Source organism: Festucalex cinctus, chromosome 7, assembly GCF_051991245.1.
Source record: "Festucalex cinctus isolate MCC-2025b chromosome 7, RoL_Fcin_1.0, whole genome shotgun sequence".
Taxonomy (NCBI): domain Eukaryota; kingdom Metazoa; phylum Chordata; class Actinopteri; order Syngnathiformes; family Syngnathidae; genus Festucalex; species Festucalex cinctus.
This window is the reverse complement of record NC_135417.1, coordinates 17,307,053-17,331,908: the sequence shown is the minus strand read 5'-3', so window position 1 is coordinate 17,331,908 and position 24,856 is coordinate 17,307,053. Positions and strand designations below refer to the sequence as shown.

The following is a 24,856-nucleotide window of genomic DNA, read 5'->3' as shown; positions in this document are numbered from 1 at the left end:
TAGTTTGTGAGCAAACGCACAGTTCACATTGTCTTGTGGTGATTTTTTTTTTTTTTTTTTTAAAGCTCCGTGTGACTTGGGATTGTTAAGTTTATATGAAAATATATTTCATGAAGAGTTTGTTTATATTGTATATCAGAATTAGGACAATTTCAATGATGTTACAATGCTAGCTCTTTCAGTGTCATTCTGTTCGTTACTAAATGTAAATGTAAAAATGGATCCAGAGCGGGCTTGGCTTTAGTTACGGTGACCAAACGTCCCCTTTTGGGAGGACAGACCTTTTTTTTTTACATCCTGTCCGGGCATCCACTGTCCGGGTTTTTTTTCTTTTTTTTTTATTCCTGAATATGTCCATTTTTCATTGCGCGGCTAATATGAGGTGGAGTGCACCGTTACCGCGACTGGTATACCACAATCTAGAGGACAGGCCAAGAGTCCTCTTTCTAGCAACAAAAATATGGTCACCCTAACATCAAACTTTATATGATGTCATCTCAGAATCTTTTAATTAATTTAACATCCATCCATCCATCCATTTTCTGAACTGCTTTTCCTCACAAGGGTCGCGGGGGGTGCTGGAGCCTATCCCAGCTAGCTTTAGGCAGTAGGCGGAGTACACCCTGAACTGGTTGCCAGCCAATCATAGGGCACACAGATTAATTTAACATTTAAAACATTTAAATGTGATTGATTAACTCATTCACTCCCAGCCATTTTCACTGAAGCAACCCCCTTTGCTCCCAGCTGTTATACTGTATTTTAACTGATTTTACAAGGCCCACAGAATATTGTGTTCTATTGCTATCAAAACATGGAACCTACAAAAAGAAACAAACAGTCTTTTCTTTCATTTGTGTCTGTTTCCGTTTTATAGCAATTAGCATTAGAATGCAGATTTCAGGTTTCATTGACATTCACATTCCAGGTGAAAACACTTATCAAAAAAAGCTTGCTGCAACATAGCCCCGGCTCATCCCATTCTGCCGCCACCTGCTGGCCATTTTTTTGTAGTAACTACCATTGTTTTAAGCCACCTCTTCATGTCAGAAGCTGCTCCAAAGCCTTCTGTATGCTCTTGCATTAAAAAAAAAAAAAAAAAAAAAAAAAATTTAAAAACGTATAAATACGTTTTTGGGAGTGAATGGGTTAATGGTTTAATTGGGGGTTTTGTTATGTATGGAAAATATTAGTTTCAATTCAGTATTCCACTGCATGTGCTAGCTTCACTTGCCAGGGTAAACTCACTCTACAGGTAAACTCACTTCTGTTTTTGACGGTCTGACATATAATGTTGCAAGGTTGCAAACGCCATACAATGAACCGGTTTCTGCAACACCATATGTAGCATTAGTGTTAGCAACATGACACAAAAAGTCATTTTACTTCAGTCTGTAATTCTTTATAGTCGCAATCAAGGAATAGAAGAACCTGTCTTAATCTTTTGAACTTCTGTTTCTATTTTGTCCCTCCCGACCGCCAGGTGGCGGTGCTGAAACACCACGGAAATCTCCCACACGTATGCGTCATTCGAGAAAAGAATTCATAAAAGAACATGTCCATGGTTCCAGCTGGCTGTCGTTTTCTGTCATTGTTATACTGCTAGTGTGCCATAGCAGGGTCTGCATTGATGTACATTTGCCCCCCCACAAACTCAAGGTTCGGCAACTGTGGATTTGCAAATTCGCTATTTCTTTTTTTTTTTTTTTTTTTTTTTTAATATATTTTTGAAATTATTTTAAAATATTATTTGTTTTCCTCATTCAGCATTTATTTATTTATTTATGTATTTATTTATTTTAATCTTTTTTGTTCAATTATTGTTTTGGGTTTGAATTTTTTGGGGTTTGTTTTGTTGTTCAACAAAATATTTTTTTTCCTCATTCAGCATTTATTTATTCATTTCTTTATTTATTTATTTATTTGGCCGCCAATTCCACATGGATTTTTGCTATCTTCGTGGTCGGCCCGGTCCGGTCCCTATCACCCACAAATATCGAGGGCCGACTACTGTATTCTCCTTCTTCAGTGTCTTAGCTGGTGCACACCACCAATAAATTCTTCAAGACAAAATTAACACCATGGGTCAGAATTCCCCATGATCAACTAGTCGAATCATTGGTCATGCCTATGAATCACTTTGCTTGAATAGAAATTGTTTTCTACGGAATGTTTATTTGTATTTTATTGCAGTATTAAACTAAACAGCTCTTATGTATTCAATGAACTATTACAGATGTGACATTGTCAAGTCTTATGTAACATTCGGTTGTGTTTAGTGTGTAGGGATTTTTTTTTTGGGGGGGGGGGCTTTATAAGGCACGTGAACAAGCATCAGGCCTGAGGCAGACAACATAATTTACACAAAAACAAACCACAAACAGATACAAAGTACTCAACACACACACGCACACACACAATAAATACATATACCATGCTGCATGCTAATTGGGTCCATCTGCTCTGAATTGCATTTCCCCTGAAGTGAAGTATTCTTTTGCCCTTCCAACAGCATCACCATAGTACTCCTCATCATCATTGCGAAGCCAACATTGATATCATTGAAATAATAGCGCATTATCAGTCCGTTGTTATTTTTGTAGGACCCATTTTAAACTCCTATCATCCTCTTTTTTTTTTTTTCCTTTCACTCCACCTCCCCCTCCACCCAGAAGCATTTCTGTTTCCCACCTCGTCATCTTTGTCCTGCGTGGCTGCCTCTTAAACCTGCTCTTTTCCTGGAAAGCGTTGATGCATAGAGAGCAAGGGTTCCGCCACATCCCCCAACCCAATCACCAGTGGCCTCTCACCTACTGTCCGCCAATTGCATCTGGGAGATGGCAAATGGGGGATGGGCTGAGTAAAAAGGGTGGGGCGGGTAGGGTAAGTTGTGTGCGTGCTGTTTGCGCTTTGATGTGAGGGATATTAAATAAGGATGCTTGGATGCATGCACTGGAATGTTGCCGGATCTTCTGGGATTTATTTACAGTTCACATTTGCTTTACCTTTGGATGAGTGATGCTGATTGCTGACCTTTTTTCACTTATAGGACAGGGAGCGAGAGTGCATGATGCTGATATTTGCAGCAGTGGATTGCTATGGACGCTACTTGGCTTTCCCCAAAAATGATTTCCAGCCGCGTTTAATGCAGCACCTTTATGTGGTGACTGAGGAAAAAGGGATTTGATTTGCAGAAGGGAATTCTCTGTTTTTGTTTTTGCTTGACAGTGTAGACATTATGATGGAAAATAAATCAGTGGATTGTAGCTGGGATACATGAAATGCAGTGCTTGAGTCCATTCTCATATATGGGTGGACCCTATCCAGCGTTTCTTTGCTGATGCTTTTGTTTGTCGTCTCTGTTAAGAAGTGGAGATGACCAGCAGGTGACATGTCCATTTATATCATCTCTGCAGCTTCTTGTAAGTATCATGAGAAAGTTGTAGCTTTTATCATACTTGGATTTCACTTTGAGTTGCGGTTCTCAAAGACAAATCCATCTTTCTTGCTACTGCAGTACATAAGATGGAGCTTTGCTTGTCTTAAGCAAAAATCCTCAAGTTTAGATCTGACACTTTGATGGTAGGCCTGCTGTATCCAAGTGTTATACTGGTATTTGTGTGTATTTTGTAATCTCGATACAAATGCTACTCAATTTCACCTCGCCTAAGTTCCCCTGAAATTCAATTGGAGGCTGGTGATTACCTTGTTAAAGGAAATTGTAACTGTTTTGGTGACTTATGGTACATATCGGACTGTCTCAGAAAATTTGAATATTGTGATAAAGTCCTTTATTTTCTGTAATGCAATTAAATAAGCAAAAATGCCATGCATTCTGGAATCATTGCAAATCAACTGAAATATTGCAAGCCTTTTATTATTTTAATATTGCTCAATATTATTATTATTATTATTATTATTATTATTCATATAACAAACAAAAAATCTAATTTTCTCTTGAAAAAAGATTCCTCTTTAGACAAAGCATGTATGTAAACAAACATTGTTCTTGATCAATTGACATGATAAAAATGAACATAAAATGACCCGTCAAACTGCGTGGCTCAGCTGATCCTTGTTGAAGAGTAATGTCAAAACCCGTCCAACTCTGTCAAACTTGTTTTTTTTTTTTTTTTTTTGTTTTTTTTCCGGTAAAGATCGTTGCATTTAAATGGTAAGCACAAGTGGCTGTGATTGCCTCCCACCTCCAAGCTCCTTTTTTCATACAATTATATCCACTCAGCTTGTCTGTTTTTATCTGGAATTAAACTTGCTAGTTATTTATTTATTTATTTTTTTAAATAAAGTGGTCTGAAAAGTCACTAACTAAATCAACCAAATCGCAGTTGGCATGTGTAATCTTATTTTTTTTTTCTTCTTCTTCTGTAAACTAGCTCCTTTCTGCTATGGACTACAGAAGCGGTCAAAAGAAAAATACACTTTTGTTAATTTGGTGCAGGAGTAAGAGTATGTTTGAAACATTTTAGAGTTAAACAACATTAATAATCTGCTGCTTGATTATTGATTTAAACACACAATTACATTACAGTTATTATAAAAAAAAACCATGTATTTATTTACAAAGCAAAATAACATGTACTGCTCGGTAACATCATCTTTTAATTGAAAACTTTTCTTTGTATTTAATGCCGTCAATGAACGTGGAAATCAGGATGATACATTTTACAGATCAAGTTTCTTTTTTTCTATCCAAGTGGAAATACTTTGCATTTGCCTCTGTAATGTGCTAAAATTTTCTAATTAAAAGTACAAAGTCTTTATTAAATAAGCTATTTCAGTGACCTTTACAGGCTGAGTGAAAGCAAACACATGCTTTCATTGGCTGTTGTTTCCTGCATGTAGGAGTCAGATGCAACAGAGAGCGGGCAGAATAGCAGACACAACTTCAGCAAGATATAAAAGCAAGCAGATGAGTTCTTTATAGCTTTCAAAAAATTAGAAATGTTCAGAAATTCAAAGTTGCAAACACATTCCCACTGCATGGTAATCTCATTGACCACTAGTTTAGGTTAGTTTTTGTTTTTCGTATTTGTTGGAAATGCATAGTTATATATATTTTTTTCCATCTACAAATCAGACCGTTTTGCTCATACACATCAGGGTGGTGCGAGTGCAAGCACGCTTGTGTGTGTGTATTCCATCCGCCAGACCTGTTTGCTTTAGACAGTTGTTTTCAGAGCTGTAGCAACGCTCCAGAGCCGTTGCATCCACTGACCGCTTCCTGGTTGGAGACGAGCCACGGAGCCATGGCCTGTGGTTCCCTGTCTGCTGGGTCTTTACTCAACAGGACAGCAGCTTTTGTGGAGGACAAGTCTAGTGAGAATCTATTCACAGTGGAATAGAGGCAGACAGAAGGGAAGCATACAGTAGATACTGACTGCTTTGGTAATCATGGGGCTGAGAAAAGAGGGAAAATAGAACAGAAAATTAGCAACAGGTGAGATTGGAAAACAAAGCGCCACACTTGCAGTCAGTCATGTTTTTAATGGACAGAACTGGCAAGGTTTCAAAAGACGCATGCACACACACGCACACAAACAATTGGATTCAGTCAAAATGTTTCTGGTCTGTTTCTGTTTGTTGGAACATAGACCGCAGGGACTCCCTGTTTATCATCAAAGCAGACATTTTTTTGCTAAATGTCTCCAAAGAAGGTAAACAAAAGCAGTTGCTTAGTAGCAGTTTGCGCTTGTGATTAATTATTGCTTCCTGCACTGTTTCGCTACCATTCGTATTCCACTGACTTAAATAAGTAAGAATGTACAATCTTGTCACCTCTTGGTAAATGTTTCTTCACAGTTGCAAAAGTACCTACTTTGGATGCGTTCCCAGCGGCTCTTGTGGCTGTCGCAATCGCCCTTGCCCTTTAGATTCAGTTGCAAGGGGCCAAAAGTAGAAGGAAGAAGGCATTCAACCATGTCCCTCTGTGAATTCTGTGGGGGATGTTATGGGAGTATGGGGTACTGGGCCGCCAACTATGGGCTGTCCGGTCCCTGTAATGACCAATGTCAGAGTTGGGTCCACATTGCCGGCAGTAAATTGGATTTGTTTCCAAAGAGGGTTGGACTTTGCCAAGGCTGCCTTTTGTCACAGAATCTATTCATAACATTTATAGACGGAATTTCTAGGCACAATTGAGGTGTTGCGGGTGTCCACTTTGGTGTCCTCAAACTCGCACTTTTTGCCCATGTGGTTCTGTACCTTCATCAATCCGCAATCTTCAACTGTCATTGAAGCCGTTCACAGCTTGTAAAGAATCAGTGAATCCCAAAACACAAACCACTAAGTGGGGTTTACAAAAATATTTACAACAAATTTAGGCACACAGGCAAAAATCCAACAAAATGAGCTTGCAATAGTAAGCGAAAACGCAATTACAAAAAACGCATGCAAGATTATGCGGAACCGTGAAACAAACTTGAGCCGGTCCAAAAAGGCAATAAGGCAAAGTACAACAAAAATCTTCAAGGACAAGATAGGAAGGGAAGGTCGAGATCACAAACAAGGCCTAGGACTCAAGTCCCTCTTGGGTTGAGGCATGAGGAAGCGAATAGTCCGACAAATGACATGAGCAGAAGCTGCCTTTTAAAACACAAAACATAATTGCTCATGAGCAGCATGTGTGCAGTCTCATGGGCACCACCGCAGGTCAGGCTCAAACTGAAATTACAATAATTTATTGTGAATAGCCTGCAGGCATAGAACATGACACAGTTGAATATGAAATGGTTTGGATGAGACCATGATCGTCAGTTGGAAAAGGGTGAAGTCCCCTCTCCACGTCGGGGAATGAGATCCTGCCCCAAGTGGTGGCATTTAAGCATCTTGTGGTTTTGTTCATAAGTGAGGAAAGAATTGAATGGGAGATCAACAGGAGGATCGATGTTGCAACTGTAGTGATGACGGAGTTGAGCCTAAAGATTTATTGGTCAATCTACCTTCTTAATCTTACCTGTGCGAGCAGTGGGTTGTGACTGAAAAAAAACAAGATCACAGATTAAGGGGCCAGAGTGAGTTTCCTCCGTAGAGAGTCCTGTCTCTGCATTGGAGATCCACATGCAGATCAGGTTGACACTCACGTGTCCATCTCACAAGGAAGCCCTGTGTTTCAGAAAAACACAATAAAAGCACAATTGTGTTCCGCTCCACAGCCATTCTTCCTCCATGCGATTGCGGTTATGTACGGTTCACTTTTTTTTTCCCATATGGACTAAAGTGTGTGCTTCAGTGATTCTCTGTTGATGATGAAGGAACATCACTTGAACCAGATTTTCTATTCAGTGACATTGTAAGCTCTTCTTGTATTTCACTCAGGCTTCACGGGACCATCTTGTATCGTGTGATACTATTATGTGATACTATTGCAAGTTTATTTAATCCTTTAGCCCTTCTTAACAGCCACAGCATTAGATACAGCTGCACAATTGAATAAATACATAGATGACTGTACTCTATCATAGTTAAATGTGTAATAATGTTTTGGTGACACATTAGAATCCCATTAGAAATAGTGTTTAAGAGTGAGGCTTATGATAGAAGTAGTTCCCAGGTTCGACTCCCTCGTCCTCTATATATCACGCTTAATACCTCTCATGAGGTTTTGCAGTTGTACCTTATATTGTGGTCAGTGTGGTCAACTGTCTCTACTTGTCCAAATTATGGGAAATGCAAATTCATTGACCATTTTTATGGGAGATCTTTAAAGCCACAGTGTGTAATCTTCAGTGCCATCTAGAGGTGAACTCATAATTCTTTCAATTTGAAAATCCATTTTTGATTTCAATGATATGCAAAAAAAATATGTTCTATCACATCACTATTACATGGCTGGAGTCTCGCCTAACAAGAGGCTGACATGTTTTGCCGCCATCTTCCTGCTACAAATGCCCAAAGGACAACTTGGCGAACGTAGTTATTAGGGATGTAACGATATCCAAACATCACGATACGATATTATCACGATATGAAGGTCACGATACGATAATTATCACAATATTGTGGGGGGGGGTTGGCGATATTTAAAAAAAGATCACAATATTGTAGAAAAAAAAGAGCTCATACTAAAAAAAAAAAAAAAGCACAATATTGTGCTTTTGTACATAACAGCAATGCATATAAACCACCTACAATCTCTAATAACAATATTGAGGCACTTACTTGCTAATACCAGCACACATTGATCGCTTCACAAGCAAATTAGGTTCCCCTTCATCTGACAATTAGCATAGATTTTGAACATACAAGGCCAAAACATCCCTAATAAAAATTAAATTGCACTAATAAACTAGCCACAAGTTTATAACGATATTGTGTTTTAATATCGCAATATCACGATATTGCCCTTATCGTTACATCCCTAGTAGTTAGCCCGGTGGTACTTGCATCAAGTGTCGGACCAAATGATTCGACTGCCATTTACTTTCCACAGCTGAGTGCAGGTGGTCGTCGCTGAGTCCCGTGATTCAGGCTCCTGTCGCTTGTCACCTTCTGCTTTGCCCTCGGAAGCTTTTACTATAGGCTTTTTTTTTCTAGCTTCTCACTTTAGCCGCTTTTGTTAGCTACTCTTTCATTCGCTCTTCTGGCGTTGCTCGCCGCGCTTCACAACGGCTGCATAGTCACCGTTGCTCACCAAGATGATCGTTTGCTCATGCAAAATAAGAATTACTGGTTGACTTGCGGAATTTGCTCTCTCTGAGCCACTGTAGTGTGCGTGCTTCTAAATGCATGCATTTCAGCTGCATTCTATACTATATCTAGTGGTTACTTATTACACACTCCATCCATCCATCCATCCATCCATCCTATGCCTAAAAAAAAAAAATCTACATTACATTATTTTTGAATTTATCGAACTTCTCCTGATACAATGCAGTGACTAGCAAATATATATTTTCCGCAAAAAAGCTTTCTGTCCTCTTTTCTGTCTGTTTCTTTACTCAGCATTCTGTCTCATGTCATCAGTTCACCTCCCATCTGGCCCGGGTTGCTGGTGTGCTGTTATTTCTAACCCATTCTTTAAACTTCCTATTTCCTCCTCTGTGCTCTGAGGCAGCTCTCGCACTGAAGATGTACACAGACACAAACAGACACAAATACAGTACACTTCTCTCCCTTGTGCACCCTGACTGTCAAGTTTTATGTGGTGCACTGTGGCATGTTGGCAGTGTTTTGTTGTGTGGTGGTACAATCAGTGGATTCAGGATAGTTTGGATTGAGGAAGCTTGATGAATGGTGTTCCTTGAGCTGTACAAAGTCCACCCCTATTACGCTTTGTCTAATTCATTGATGTGTTTTTGCAACTCAGCTGGCTGCACTGTTTCTATAATGAATTCAATTGGGTTCTTAAATACAGATAGTTGCACATGCATATTCAATGCTGAAAAAGCCTTGTCTCTTTTACTGCGCTGATGTGTCCCGCAAGGCCCAGTTTTCGGCATGCATACATGAGCGGGGAGGAAGAAATGTGAAGAGGGCATCAAGGATACTGGTATAAAACACACCTAGAAAGACTTTATTTATTTATTTATTTATTTATTTATTTATTTATTTAAAAGGTATCCTATTAGTTTTTTAAATAAAATCAAGTATTTATATGTTAAGTGAAGTCAAATATTATTAAACATGACAGTTAAAAGTAGACTTCCCCAAAAAATTATTGATGAAAACGGTCGCCATTTTTTATTTTTTATTTTTATTTTTAGACGGTTTTGTCAGTAACTGGTATTAAGGTAACTTGTGATGTAATTTTAATTACTTTTAAACTCACTTTTAATCAGTAAAGTAACTGATTTACTTTTTCAAAGTAACTGACAAAACTGCCTGTGAATAAAAAGCTGTAAGCATATTTGTACTATTTTATATTGTATTCCATTCTTGAGGTTTTGATGTTACTCATCTTTGCAAGAACAGCTGACACCCCCACAACAACATCCCATTTATGTGTGAGAGGTGACAATCCTTCAGTTATTTATTCCAGTTGGATCAGTTTGAAATGTGACCTACATACTGTACAATGGCCCGCAATCTACAATACAAATGTAGATGTCATTTTTAAGTACTGCACTAGAGAAGCCTGTCATCTCTGAGACAAGAGATGACTACAATTAGTCTGAGACGTGTTTACCTTTCATCTGCTGTTCAGGATTCAGAGTTTTTGATCTGCTGTTGGAAAGATTAAGGCTATATTATATTCCTCTGGCCCTTCGATATGGAGTTTTTCAGGATTTTAACCATCAGGATCATTTTGGATTATTTTTTGGGACTATGTGCTTGTGCAGTCTAACCACACTTCTCCATTTGCACAAAAATTAGACAGCCCTTTCTGTTGCAGAGAGTGACCTTTTTGATAGATCCAAGTCCAAACGATTACTCGAATTAAAATAGTTGTTGATTAATTTGATGATAGATTATTTGCCGATTTAATTGATTAATTTTGACTGTATCAGTCCGTTGTGCTGAGCCAAAAGGCGAAGCTCTCGATTTACCGGTCGATCTACGTTCCAACCCTCACCTATGGTCACAAGCTGTGGGTCGTGAGCGAAAGAACGAGATCCCGGATACAAGCGGCCGAAATGAGTTTCCTCCGCAGGGTGTCCGGGCTCTCCCTTAGAGATAGGGTGAGAAGCTCGGTCATCCGGGAGGGACTCAGTCAAGCCGCTGCTCCTCCGCGTTGAGAGGAGCCAGCTGAGGTGGCTCGGGCATCTGGTTCGGATGCCTCCTGGACGCTCCCTGGAGAGGCGTTCCGGTCATGTCCCACCGGCAGAAGGCCCCGGGGACGACCCAGGACACACTGGAGAGACTATGTGTCTCGGCTGGCCTGGGAACTCCTTGGGATCCCGCCGGATGAGCTGGTTGAAGTGGCTGGGGAGAGGGAAGTCTGGGGTTCCCTCCTAAAGCTGCTGCCCCAGCGACCCGACCTCGGATAAGCGGTAGGAGATGGATGGATGGATGGAATTTTGACAGCTCTAGATCACTCCGTATTTTTTGTTTGATTGTACATGGCCCACCCTGTGCAACATTGCGTAAACCTGGGACAGCACACCCAAAATCCTGCCTGGGAGAGGCCAACATCAGACAATTGTCACAGTGCACTAAAATGGCCCATTATGACTATAATGTCACATTATTCTGAGTTGAAAGGGGTTTTTTCATAGGTGATATGGCATGACTCCTTCTTGTGACTGCCTCCAAATTAGCTATTAGATCATTTCAAAGATCCAAATGTGCATTCTTGAATAGAGATGTCATAATAGTTTTTGTCTATGACATTTCAAATATGTTTACACTGGTGGCAAATTCAGCATGTCAGGTTTTATAAATCAAATTTACCATAACAGTACTTCATTATTCTGTTTGCATTATACTCCTCACAGAACACACAAAATGAACTACATAGAAATTTTGTGTGTTCGGTGAACAAAATTCTGGGTGAGCCTAGTTAGTAGATTACATTTTACGTGTTTACGTGCACAATTGAGTTTGCATTCGTTTTTTTGCATGTGCAAAGCTTTAATTAATCCTTCCCTTATAGTTTATTATTAGAGACAACAGTTCCAGTCCTCCCTTAGAGAAAATCAGTGAATTTGCCATTTCCATATTCTCAGTAATATCAGTTGGAAAAAGGTTAGCAAATAAAACCACTGTTTTATGAAAGTGGGAATTCATTTTGAGTATAAAGAAAGACATGGCTCTACATATAATGGTTGGAATAAAAATGCCTCTGTTAATTGACATAAGAGCCTTTTTAGCATTTTTTAGTGCTTTAGTGATGTCAAAATGGTATAATAGACAGCTTTGTGTCCGCAATAAGCATGCCCCTTGTGATGCTGAAAATATTGTGGAAGCAGGCTAATAATTTCAGGCTTGTTGCGGTCCAAATTGAAGCTGAACCTCTTAACATGTTTCTTCTGAGATAAGCACATAACAGATATTTACGTTAACTGTTTTTTATGTAAGCAGAGAGAGCATAACCCTGGGTTTACACCAGTTGCGGTTGCGGTGCGGTTGCGGTGCGGTTGCGGTGCGTTCCGGCGACGCAAGCAATTAGATTCCATTCATTCGAATGGTGCAGTTTACACCGCTTGCGGGTGCGTTGCGTGTCGACTGCGTCTCAGCTGCGGCGTGCCGCAGCCCTTCCGCAAGGATAGACCTATTTTCTATTTTTGCCGGACTCCGCAGCGGTAGGCCTCCGGCAAATGGCAAGCTAGCACAAAACACATCGAGCAGGACAGGAAGACCGACGCAGTTTCAAAATAAATTTACGGTTACCTTTCAAGATAAAACACTCGCCAGCTCCTATTTCGCAAGCATGCTAGCAAAACGTGATGTGGGCGTAGACGGGCCTGGAGTTAACGTGCGAGGTGCTCATTCACGGTTTATTTATTTATTTATTTTTATTATTATTTTTTTTCTTAAAAAGAGCTCAGAATTGTTCATTCGGTAGTCTTACCGATTCAACGTCTTATCATCATTGCTCTTTTTTTTTTTTTTTTTTGTTTCTTTTTTTGTGTGTGTGTGTGTGTGCGTTTGCGTGCGTGCGCGTGCGTGCGCGTGCGTGCGTGCGCGTGCGTGTGTGCGTTTGCGTGCACGTGCGTGTGCGTGCAAATACGTATACATTTATACTCATTAATTCACCTAAAACCTTATAAATATCCCATTACCCTTCGCCTTAACCAGGTACTTCAGAATCTTGCCAGAGTCGTGAGGTTCAAATGGTCAGGAGACCAGAGAAAAGGTCAGAAAAAATAAAGAGAAAAGAAAGATAAATCAAACTGAAATCCAGCACCGACCAAACACTTCCTGCCTTCCCCATGGTTACAAAATCAAAGTCTTACGCCAACCCCGGAAGCCTCTAAATTCCAACAAATTAGCGAGATCTCAAGAGACCAGAGGAAAAACTATAGAGAGGAAGGAGGGAAGGATAGATAAAGCAAAGTGAGATCCACAGACACCAGCACCCACTGATTCAAGGGGCTGTGGGAGGGAGAGGCAAATTCTGTTTGAGTTTCAGTAGATGCTGGTGCGATGGATCTGGCATGCATAAGGACCACCACCAAAGAAAGAAGCCGTCAACCGCGGTCCAGCAAAGCAAACCCTCCTGTCTATTTTGTTTCATTATAGGAAACAGCACTTTTCGCCGCTCGTTTATCTCTCTTGGGAATTGATCATTCATCCCGAAAGATGTCCCTTTGAGCTCCCGTCCTTTACTTTTTACCAATTCTTTATGTTTAAAATGTTCGAACTTAGCAATAATAGGACGGGGCTTATTGCCCTTACGAGCTCCGAGCCGGTGTACACGGTGAAAAGAGATATTATTTACCGTCTCCTGAGGGATCTTTAGCGATAATGTCATAATTTTTTTTATCTCGCTCTCTGGATTATCTGGGGTATTTTCGGATATACCTGAAAATATTAGATTTTCCCGCATACTACGGGATTGAACATCTAAAACCGTTTCCTTTAGCATTTTATTCTCCTTTTTAATCGTCTCCAACTCGGCTGTGACAGCTACGAGAGAGGAGCGTAGCTCGGAATTATCTCGTTGGAGATCGCTTACCTGTTGGCTAACGAATTCCAAACTTGCCTTTAATTCTTTGACGTCCTCGTGGATAAGACAGAGGACGTCAAGTTTTTTATTTATGGAATCCAGCATACTCACCGATACGTCAGCGGTTACTAAATCATCCGTATCTGTTGACGAGTCATTTTTCCTTTTTTTCGAAGGATTATCACGACTAGCCACCAGATCATCCATCACGCAACTATAAAAATAATCGTCAATAAAGCGTTCGAGGTCGTCCACACTGGATAATATTTCAGATCTTTCTTAGAAAAGAAAAAAATCGAATTTATCTTGTCATTAAATTCGGGTTTAATTAGAAATATAAAGCTAATTCTATTTTAGCAGCAGGGCGCCGCCATGTTAGATTTTCCCAGTCTCGCTACCGGTCTAGCGATAGTCACAGCATCTCGCGATAGCTCTGCCGCCCGCTCATTCACGGTTTAGACACCAGCGAACATGGACGAGGAGAGGTTTATATTGGAGGTAGAAAGCCACAAAATAATAAAAGCCCACCTCTCTTTCTGCTTCTCTGTTGAGCACAGACTTTCTGTGTGTTTGTCGTTGTTTTTAATGCCACATGATCGCGCGCGGTCACGCGAGACACGGCGGGAAGTGGTCGGCGACGGAGCTGCCGGACCGCAGCTGTGCGGAGCCGGTGTGGATTGGCCAAAAAATTGACGCGTCCGGAGCACGCAGTCAAGACGCACCGCACCGCAGCCGCACCGCACACGCAACCGGTGTAAATCCGGGGTAAGGAGGATTAGAACCAATCATTATTAAAGCCTATTTCATCCATAAATCCAACAGTAACAACTGCATTTGGCTGGTTTAACTTCTCGCTCGTTTTTTTGGGAGTAGCTCCTCGGGCACTCAGGGACGGGATACACTGTTTAATGCAAAGCATTCGTTGTTACTAAATCTTGTCTTGGGGAGGGGTTACTGACATGGGGGGGACAAGGCAAAGAAAAGCCAGTTGTGTCAGCAAAAAAAAAGGAGCTGGCAGTGCCTTTGCGTTTCTGCCGCTCAATGGGTGACAGGACGTTGGTCGATATATGGCTCTGCTTTTGTCTGGATGCCTTCTTGCCATGCAAGAACGCTACAGTCAGTGAGCAAAAACTGGTTGGATGCTAGGCATGGGAGAACTGGACAGGGTGTAGCATTTGCCTAGTGCTGATCAGGTTGGGTTTAGGATCATTTTGTTTATCAATGGCGGTGTTGGACAACCACAGCTGGCAATACGCCCAAGCAGGGAAAGTACTCATAAGACTCTCAGGTAATGTTTCTTATTTTACACTCATTTTGTGTTTATTTGCTTTTTTGCTAAAATAAAGGGGTGGTAGTCAGCCTAACATGCAAGATGTATTTTCTCATAGAAGCATATCTAAAACCCCATTTGTGCCTTTATGGCTAAAAACTTAGTTCCATATTGCTGTGCAAGGTAAACTGTGTTGTGATATTGTTTGCAGCCAGCTGGTTAAATATGATGTGGTACAGTGAATATATACGTAAATACAGTACATGGCTCTATTACATCTCCTATGCTGCATTATTTAAAGGCACACATCCTATTTATCAGGCTCTTGAGCATATGCTATGCATTAGTAGAAAATAAAATACTGACACAGACGGCCTAAATGATGCATTGGTTGCAAATTCTATTTGGGAACTCATTTGGCTTACGAGCATAGCGGCTAACTGCAAGACTCTTAGTGGTTTATTTTTGTCTATATAAAGATATGAAAGTGACTGACAAGATGATGAAATGAAACACAAAGTCTGTACCCTCTGCAGTCGACAGGATCCCTCGACTGCAAAATAGTATAAATAGAATGTCTTTGGTGCTTTACTTCTGTGTGAAAGTTTAAGAAAATATTGCTGTGCAAACTATTACACAAGACCAAGACAAATCTGAAAGAATGCTCTTGTGTGGAGCATATCGTAACAACTTCCATTAAGGTTGTAGTTCTTTGAGTGTAATATATGGAAAACTAATTTCCATATCTTCGGATGGTTTATTTAATGGGAATGCTGTATGTAAGATAAACTCAATGGACCACATAGTGCTGTACACAATCAACAACTTAGAACTACAACTGTTTACTCAGTTTACTAAGTTCTTACATACATAAACTCCCACACTGTACTTCTTACCAGTTGTTACTTGCTGAATCTGTCATTTGTAATTACCTTTAAATCGAATGAATGGTGTTAAGGCAAAGAAAGTTTATTTTTAGAGCACATTTCATGTACAAGACAATTCCAAGTTACAGAATTACAGAAAGAGAAACAAAATATCATTTGTTACATTGCAAAAATCATAATACAATCATCTAAAATAAATAATATAATATTAAAATAAAAATAATAAATACAAATAAATTAAAATTAAATTGTCTGCCTAAAAGATGAGTAGTGTGTTATAATGTCAGGCTTGTGGAATATAGAATACATGTATTGGTGTTACATAATGACGATTGAAAAGAAAAAACTTGATTACAGTACAATGTCAAATCTAATTGGTTAAAAAACAGCAACTAAAAAATAAATCGGGGTGTGTACTGTGTGGGTGTGTGTTCAACGCCATTACATTTACCTGGCAACACAGTGAAGTCTATTATTTGGACAAAAATAGGCTACTGTACATGTCTTAATTGCACACATATAGATTAGCATACTGTATTTGGTATTGGAATAATCTAATAAACTAAAAGTAATACATGTAATTAAGTTACATTACTTCAATATTATAGTTTTCCTATTATTACAAACTACATTGTTTTAACTGGAACTATTTTACCCCTACCAACCTTGAATAATTTTTAATAAACATCAAACCTTATATGTTCAGGAAACTTAAGATTCCATTTTCCTGTTCTATATAAAATTAAGGAAAGGTCATCATGACAAGCCTTTCACATATGTTTTATTTTATTTTTTGTACCTCAGTAGCTCTTGCTTGTTCAGCTACTGTCGACCCTGGACTCAAGGTTTCTTAAATGGGAAGCATTAAGTACTAGTAAGTGATGCAGAGGGTTGCCAATAGTGAGGTCAAGGGGAACATTAACCGTGGAGGGGAGGGACAGAGAGCGGCACAATGTGTCGTGAATGATGAGAATTAAGCCAATGGGAATAACTTGGATATTTGTTAATTCTACTCAGAGGAAAGGTTGTTAATCAGGCTCACCAAGGTGTGAAATGAACAGAGTAACAGCTGTAGCAGCATCATGAACCCACACGCGTTGCGTAGAGGCTACTAGAAAACAACGCAGCAAATAAACTGCTCGAATTATCCACTCCACTGTCCTCACAATTGGCTCTGTAAAATAGTTAGTCCTTCAATGAAAGCCTCCAATCTGCTTTTCTCTTGAAGCTGCTTTTAAGATGCAAACTCACCTGTAAACAAGACCTATAATTATGTATTTCTTCTTTTGAAGAGTGTAAAGATGCTCGACAGGCTACAATGTTCAATGAGTTTACTCGATAGTCTAGTGATGTCGTATGATTTAAAAAAAAAAAAGTAACAGTGATATTTTTATAGAAAAATAAACAATTAGATGTTCCAATGGGTTAATGGTTACATTAGTCTTTTTTTTTTTAGATATATAAATATGTAAAGTTACACTTGACCAATTACTACCATCAAAGTTTGTATCAGAATACTTTGTCCCAACAAAAATGTCAGATTCCCTGCATCACAACAAAATTCCCTACTTTTCCCATGTATTGTGACATATTAATCTAGCCTTGTTTCTATGTTTTGGATTTATATCCAGGTCGAGGGGTTGTGGTAGGTAAAGTGTTATTTTTACAGTAAGTCACACTGTAACAACAATTTGAGAAACCAAATGAAAATTGAGCTTACCACAGTCTTCAGGCCTCCTGCCAGCTACGGCTGAAGGTCACACAACTACACTTAGCCTCTATTACAGAAGGGTGGTTTATTTGAGACAACATTATGGCATGTGTTCAACTGTAAATAAATAACAGTAAATATGTGTACATAAATATACTGCACATAGTTTGAGAGACACTGGAATTTAGCTCACAGTTAAATTAAATTACACATGAAACAAGAAACTTATTGAATACATGCACTTATTTGTGAAAATGATCATGATAATAAACACCTTTTGTAAAGATAAATTATAAAGCCGCAAAACACCTGAGTAAAACAATAACAGAAGTCCCATTTCTGTTTTCAAGTAGTCTAATCAAAGTAGCGAATCTCTTGCACACAATTTGGCTGCTAGTCATGAAAAAAAAAAAGTAGCACGTAAACAAAGTTGAGAAAACTGCTGCTGGTGGGTAAGTAAAATTCACCTTTCATAAGTAAAGATCACAATTTTATAGCAACCATTGTGGGTGGGTGGCGGATTATGTAGGTTTCCCATGGTCTGGATTAGCTATGAATGCAACACAGACTTTTTTTTGTGTGCTATAGCAAATGTAGCTAGCTAACTGGGGATTGTTCCTTCTGGGTCTCTTTGTCGCAGTGCGTGATAGAGTGATAGAGAAGCCGACAACAAACTAATAGAGGTGTTGATATACTGCTGAGATTGGCTTCATTGACCATATTGCTGAACATTTGATATTGATGCTGATTAGCTGGCAAACTAACTGTTCATATACTGTAGCGTACATATACATACATACACGTACATACACTAATTCACTTGCATCCACACGATGCATGCCCACTCCCCACTATAGGGTACCTACAGTATGTCATACATACTGAACTCCCCATTCAAGTAACAACACAGGCAATATAGTTCCAATCCAAGTGTGAAAATTATGATTTGTTCATTATTGCCATTACACAATGTTTCTTTCCCACCATATCTGACCAAAGTGAGCACAACCAGTGCAATATGACAAATACCTTCTAATTCTTATATTTCACAACACCCTACGGTAATGGTTCAAATACTGGGCTTCAGACCCAGAAATGATGTATAAAGGAGCCATCTGAAATTCATCAGTCTCAATGTGTGACAATTTCCATCAGTTTCATGCAGCTGTGACTACAAAGAAATCACTTATGTGAGACTAGAATAGCTGTAGATGAGTCTGTGCTTGGAACAAAGTCACTCATCTGTAGTAGTATGGAAATTCAAAACTTTTCCCTTTGTATGTGTTTGTTTGTGGGGGGTTATTGATAACAGCAACTAGGAGATGGTAAGATGTACTAGATGAGTGGGGACTAAGGCCTTATTTTTGGCCTTTTGACCTTACTGTGACCCAGTTGTGCTGAGTACAAATGTGACTGCACATTGTGACTAATAATGATGTATTCTACTTCCTTTTGATGATCCCACACAATCATAAATGATGTGTGGTTGTGCTAAACACACATGCGGTTTGGCTCGTAATTTGCAATGAGCTTGAGGTCACATTGTTATGACACCGATGACGGGCATCATGTGGTATGTTGAACAGATGCATCACGTCGAATCTAGCTTGTGGGCTAGAGCAGCAGTTCCCAACAAACGGGCCGCGGACCAGTACCAGTCAATGAGACTCTTGTTACTGAGCCACACAGAGAGACTGAATAAAAAATATTTCATTGATCATCAGTCTGAAATAATTCTTATTAGGGATAGACCGATTATCGGCCAGGCCGATTATCGGTGCCGATATTTTACATTTTGACAAATATCCGCCTTTTCACAAATCTGAAAGCCAATAAAGTTGGTATGTATTTCACTAAGCGGTGAATGCTTGCGAACGTAGCAAATTTAGGGTTTTCATCAGGATTTGTAAGATGTTCACAGTTTTAACTTGTCGCAAAGACATTACGAACATATTCAGACAATTTTTCACTGTCTGCAAAGATCTTTTGAAACCCTTTACGAACCCTAACAAAAACACCAAATTAGCTCCATTCGCATGCATTTGTCGATCAGTGAGATACAGGGAACTTTTCATTTATGGATTTATTTAAATTTCTACTTAAAAAAAAAAATGATGCTGACACTGGGAGCTCCCTACAATTTTTATTTTCAAAAGATAAAAATAAATAAATTAAGAAATTATGTTGAAAGTTTGAAAAATGTATTTACAGTAGAAAACTTTACGGAACTATTTACTTGTTTAGTTTTTAATTTAGCTTAATACAAGCTGATAACCCTGGAAACTCCCTGCATTTCTTGTTGTTTTTAAACAAAGCTGTCAATTCTTTATATGTTTAAAATTAAAAGAAAAATGTAAAAAAGTTGTAACTAATATTTTCTCTTTTACTCCAAATGAATATCGGCTTGAAATATTGGTTATCGGTCTCCTTGACTACTAATAATTGGTCTTGGTATCGACATTTAAAAAACAAAAAAAACAAACAAACAAACATATCTTTCTATCACTAATTATTATTTTGCTAATCAGGTGCATATATCTCAAACCCCTTCTCTCAATTATGTGACACATTACATAAATTAGAAAGCCCATTAGCTACCAAAAACGATGACAAAAAAGACATCTTATTCAGGGAAAATGACAACATTTTGTCACTGTTCAAGTAGCTGAATTCAAAACCAATTTATGAAAGCAGCAAATGATGAACAGAGGGATTTTTGACGTTTCAGACATTACTCATGACTGTTGATTGAAAATGAGCTTGAATCAGCTCATGCACAAAAACATATATCTGCTTTAAGAGGGTACAGATAACCATCAAAGACCCTCGAACTTTGAAATATGATGGAGGTCTTAAAAGTATGTTTCAGACAACTACTGCATATTATTGATTGAAATCAAGGCAGAATATGTACATTGCCATAAAATAAGATGCATATTTCTGCAAAGCGGAATTTGGTTGTTTATATGTCGGTACGTTAAAATATTACTTTAGATAAAATGTGGCGCAAAAAATGTTGGAGAGACTGGCTGATTCCAAAAGATGACATAGATGCTTAATTGGGTTTCATTCAGTTAAAAATGGAATACTTGTAAAAGTGGAGACATTTTTGTTACTTACATGTACTACACTACATAATTAGAGGTCTGGGTTCATAAATGTTTCCCATTACAGTCCAAAGTTAGTACATTTATTCCAGTTTCATCTCATTGAAAGAAATTGTATACATCATAATTTTGGTTTCAAGGATGTCTTCAGTCTGTAGTGTGAAGAAATGTTAGTAGAAAAGTCAACTGAAACAATAAAAATAGCAAAACAGCCCAGTGTGTCTGCCTGGTCCAACTTAAAAAAAAGTAAAATGGATGTTTACATAGGTCACGGATCAATGTGAAGCTCAGCGTTTAGCCTCTAGACAAACTGCATAGTGAAGTTCCAAAGAAGAAAGCCAATCTGATGGAATTTCCTCGCATGCTTCCATTGCATGTGAACTGTTTTCACATCGCAGCGTTTGACTTCAAACAAAACGAAGACATCCTACTGAGACCTAATTTTAAAGCGAACCATGAACTTGTTCAGTCCCACGCTCATTCTGTGACCTCAACTTGTAAGCTTCAATTTTGTCTCCCCCTCTGTATTCAGTGGTTTTGGGTTGCCTCGAACATCGCATCTAAAAACCAAGCGTTGGCTGACCTTTGAATGATCTATTTCAAATCACTTAGAACTCGGTGATTTAAAAATAGCGTACAAAGTCATTTGAATGAGGAATGATACTATGGATGAAGGTCCTGTTAGCTGTGACGGGAGACCAGTCGTTTTGTTCCACTTCTTAGTTCTTAGCCTTGTTCCTCCAGCATGTGATAACAGAAATTGTAGTATGTTCCCGTGGTATTAATAGTTTTTATATCAAAAAGGGAAACTGTAGAAGCACTGCAGTGTAATTCAAGTTAGCAAAAGTAATTCAATGGACACGTTTGAAGTGTTTATAAAATAAAATAAAAAAAAGTCACATCACCGTTTGAAACGTACTATACTGTATTGTACCACTATTGTTGTTTTCCCAGCATAAGAGTACTTAAAATTAGTATCTCATGAAGCTGAACCAAAAGTACTGCTCGTTGAAGCATTCGTAAATGGAACACTTTAAGGTTACAACTTACCAGGGTTATATAGTATGTTTTAATTTTATTTTTTGTATTGTTATAATGCAGATTTATGGATTTTCACTTGCCTGCAATTATGCAATCCTATAATGTTCTGTATCTGCCTGCATGAATGTGTATGTTCCAATTGAGAGCTATCCAGCACTCCTGCATTGCTACCATGCAGGGTTAGAATAGTTTATTATAATAGTTTTGACTGTAGTATTTTTAAATTCACTTATGTTTTAATTAGTTTTTAGAGCAGGTTTATTCATTTTTATTTTTCAAAAATGCTTTGTTCAGTATTTGTGCAGTTCAAATAAAAAAAAAAAAGTCATTAAGTATTGTGTAATAAGGAAATCTACAATTCCCAAACGACTGTTCAACCTTCTTTCTTCTGTAAGGCCTTACAATAATAGCTCATGTTTGAAATTAATGGACAAAGATGAAATCGAAGGACATTTTCACTCTAATTATTGTTAGTTTTATAATCGTAAAATGTTGATTTAGTTCATCATGTTTAAAAAAAAAAATAAAATCTGTCGTTTTTGTTTTATTTCATTATTATTCTTAGTTTCTGTTAAATATAATAACTGACATGATTTACTACCTGTCGTGCTCAGCTGATCATCTAGATAATGAATTTGTGTCACAATCTTTTGCGTTCCTCTCTGCTTTTCTGCCTGTCTCTCCATCCATCTTCTACAACAAATTAAAAATTAGAAAAGAGCCCACAGTGACCAAGACTTGAAATTGCAGGTAATATTAGCGAGGCTCTTGACTGTCTGTAAAATGGATTGCTCTCATTATGAGCGTGCTATGCACAAGCAGTCTGTGATTGAAAATGTTTGATTCATGCTTGGCAGTCTTGTAAATGAGTTTATCTGAAGTGAAGAGGGATGATTGCTGCTGTGATTGTATTGTTACCTTTGTGTTAGTATGTGCAATTATGGATGATGATGGCATTTCGTGAATGACAGCGTGAGCTATATTTGTCTACCATAATCCTACAATTGAAAGTTGAGGTTATCGGTTACATTTGTCGCATGTATGCCGTTTTGCTGGGCTGCTGGTGAAACCTCCCTAAGGCGTCTTTATTGCAGCTTTTGGAGGTAAATCCAAGTGCTTCATCGTTTGGACCACATAAGATGGGTCCAGCAAAGGCTGTGACCCCTGAATTTAAACTCAGCAATGTATTTGTTATTTGTTCCTAGCCTTGCATGACTAACCAATATGGCGTCCCAAAAGTCCATTCTGGCCATGATAAAGAATGAATTGATGTCATATAAATTAATACTGTCTCTAGTTCTCTCAACACATACCTTGATTTTATGTATGGGGAATATGAAGTTTGGCCATAAAATTTCTCGAGCAATGGAGTGCCTCGACTCTTTTGTGCTTTCTCATATGAAGTTTGTTATATTTGAATACTTCCAGCCTCTGGAATATCAGATGTTCGCACATCAAAGGTGACTTTTGAAAGCATGAAAATGAGAGTTCACAGTAAATGTTGGGCTTGCATCTGTAATGTTGAAGAAGTCCAGACAGTCCTGGAAGAGGCTAGAAACTAGTGAAGAATGATCCCGCTTTTTTTTTTTTTTTTAAACTAAAATATATGCTTTTATTTCATAATGTTTGATTTCGCCCCAGTATTTGCTGCTCACAAACTTCTCTTTCTATACTTTTGGTCTTACTATATATACAAAATAAAAATAAAAAAAAGAATACATTTGAGCATGCTGCAGCGATAAAGCATAGGTGAGTAATGTCAACCAACCCATGTCAGTGTCAGACATGGCAAGACAAACCTCATAGGAAGCGCAGTGCGGGATGAGTCTCTTTTCTGGCAAGCTATGTTAATGTTACCTAAGAGATGCAAAGGCACAATTAAAAAAAACAAAAACAAAAAAAAACAGCCCAGATCTTAACTGCGCTTTTGCGCCTGAAAATATAGAGCCGATGTGACTTGTGACTTTTGTTCTGTAAATATGTACCATATATATCCATCCATCCATTTTCTTGACCGGTTATTCCTCACAAGGGTCGCGGGGGGTGCTGGAGCCTATCTCAGCTGGCTTTGGGCAGTAGGGCGGGGTACACCTTGGACTAGTTGCCAGCCAATCGCAGGACCACATATATACTCACAAAAAGATAAAATTTCAGTTTGACCCTAAAATACACTGTTACTTTTAACTTACTCCAGTCTCCTCTCACATTCCAGAGACATGCATGGCAGGTTAATTGGGTGCTCTAAATTGTCTCTAGGTGTGCTTGTGAGTGTGGATGGTTGTTCGTCTTTGTGTGCCCTGCGATTGGCTGGCAACCAGTCCAGGGTGTCCCCCGCCTACTGCCCAAAGCCAGCTGAGATAGGCTCCAGCGGGCCCCCGCGACCCTTGTGAGGCATAAGCGGTCAAGAAAATAGATGGATGGATGGATGGATGGATGGATGGATGGACTTTTTCTCTACCAAAGAGCTCAGTGGCAAAATTCACAACAGGTGTTTGATCCATACATTGACCAGGACATTTCAATTCAATTCGAGTTGATATTTAAGACCTATAGTCATCATGCTGCTCACAATTTGACACCATGAGACTAAAACAACACCAAACATTTGATACCAAAAAAAGTAATCCACCATTGTAAGTGATTTATTGTCTAATTCCTTCTTTTTAACTTCTGTTGCTAACCGAAGTTCAATAATTAACCCAAGAAAACGAACAGCACAATGATGACAAATGACATAAGAACAGTTTTAACATATATGACAAAAAGTGTTATTTTTTTCAACTGCATACTCATCCTTTAAGACTCAAAAAGTTGTCATGCCGGCTTTTTTGGAAGGATATCCAAAATTGCCCCTGTGCCATGCATACAAAGAAAAGAATACTGTACCTTGTTTTTATGGGGCTGCTTCACTGTATCTGACACAGGATGTTTTGCTTTTGTAAAGTGTACAATGAAGTCTCAAGGCTATCTGGGAATTTGGGAACAAAATGAGCAGCCCGGTGTCATAAGGCTTGCCTCAGTTGCACATCATGGGTGTCCCACAGGATAATCACCCAAAATGGACCTAAAAATCCCTAAAGAACAAGAAATTTAATCAGTGGGGAGTCAATATTAACAAAAATGGCCTATTTGTAAGCAAGACTAAAATAAAATAATTGTTAATATAAAATAAATACAATATGTTGCAGATGTCCACATAGATCTGCAGTGATATAACTGCGTGAGTGTGAGTGAAATATCTACTTTGCCTCCTCAGCCAAAGAGGGAACTTTA

At 38.7% G+C, this 24,856-nt stretch overlaps 1 protein-coding gene across 4 annotated transcripts in view; it reads left to right on the top strand.

Moving 5' to 3' along the window:
• The window catches only part of triob (trio Rho guanine nucleotide exchange factor b), a 107,473-nt gene that overhangs the window by 11,793 nt on the left and 70,824 nt on the right, over positions 1-24,856 (top strand). The gene's annotated exons all lie outside the window — the stretch shown is intronic.